Below are 1584 nucleotides of genomic sequence, written 5' to 3' on the forward strand. Positions count from 1 at the left end.
AGTGCCCTTTTTGAGGAACCGGTTTTCCCCCAAATTTTTAACCGACCTTATGTCCAACTCTGCCCTTGTTGGGAGGTAAGTAAACAAAAAAAATAATCAGAAGGACATTTTTCAGGGCCTCTTATAATTAATCAGAAGAGACATTTCCAGTGCATTTTATAATTAATCAGAAGAGACATTTCCTGGGCATTTTGTAATTAAATCAGAAATTACTTTTCCCAGTTACTTTTGTAATATTAAAACTTTCTTACATTAAATATAGTACCTATTTACAATGCCTCCCCACGGGACGGATTTAGACACAAGGGTCGTTATTTAACATGGAGAAAAGGAACAAAAAATTGTCTTGGTCGTAAAGGATTTTTCCTCCGCTGAGAGAGAAGAAATTGAAATGTAGCGTTTGAAGAACAGATACTACACTTTGATCTAGGCCAAAAGGCCGAGAAGAACAAATCATTTTGATTAGCTTTGCCTCAACAGCGACACCAATTTTTTTTTTTGTTTGTTTCATTGAAACGACCCGGATGTAAGCGTTACACACAAAGGAACACACACGCTATCGTATAATATATATATAGATGAAAACAGCTGAAATATTAAGGAATGCGCCGCCTAATACACATGAGTCACATGCGCGGGCCAGATAAACTACTGCAGAGGCAAAACATGAAGAAGCAGTACAGGGAACCAAGAACATTGAAGCTGCATATCTAAAAGTTCTCTACCCCCTCCCCTCCCCTAAGCTCTCCCATTGCCGCATCACCGCTCCTTCCCCCACCAAAAAAAAATAACCGAGAAGGATCAAAGAGGATAGAAATATCGAGTAGAGAGCGCTGAGCAGACCTCCCCTGGAAAAGTGTTAATAGAACTGGGACTTTGGGAAGACTTATTGCCACTCAAATTTCAGTGGAAACCAATACTAGCGATAAATCAATGGTAAGCGGCCGTTGCGATAACGCAAATTCATTTTTATGCTATCAAAGGAGGTGGAGAGTACTGAAAATCTGGGGGGACTTGTTGTCACTCAGCTTCCAGGGACAACCACAGAACTTTTATGACCTATGTAAAATCTCCTTGTGAGCAAATAATAAAACATATTTATTGTTAGCAGGGATACCCGACGTTGCCTGGGATTGAATGATGATCAACGAATGTTTCACACTCCCATATTTTTATTGTCATCGAAATAAATGAAAAAGCCCATGTTTCAATCAAATCGATTGATCGCCTGCTCTAATTAGGGACCCACAGCGAGGCACCTGGAGGAAGCTTGACATACCTCTCGCAATGACGAAGTTCACAATACATTGTAGTCTACATTGCACTGTAGAGAGCCTACTGTTGATTTTATAAAATTATTATGTATAATGATTATAATTAAAATTTAAAATGAAAAAGTCAAGTATAATTTTGAAATTTTGTTTAAACAGAAACATTCATTTCGAACGCGCTCCTTTCATATCAAAGAAGTTTCCCATTTATTTTATAAGTTAGGCCCGGCCTTCCGCCTTGTGTCGTAATAAAACTTCTCAAATGTACTTGTGATGTTAGGCTGTGTAAGGTGTTACCTTTGGTCAAAATCGC

At 38.6% G+C, this 1584-nt stretch overlaps 1 pseudogene; it reads right to left on the reverse strand.

Annotated features, from left to right (window-relative positions):
• Positions 1–302: 302 nt before the first annotated feature.
• Positions 303–451, reverse strand: LOC145288368 (U2 spliceosomal RNA; annotated as a pseudogene).
• Between the last annotated feature and the right edge of the window lie 1133 nt (positions 452–1584).

Source organism: Euprymna scolopes, chromosome 11, assembly GCF_053919585.1.
Source record: "Euprymna scolopes isolate OS-2025 chromosome 11, ASM5391958v1, whole genome shotgun sequence".
Classification (NCBI taxonomy): domain Eukaryota; kingdom Metazoa; phylum Mollusca; class Cephalopoda; order Sepiida; family Sepiolidae; genus Euprymna; species Euprymna scolopes.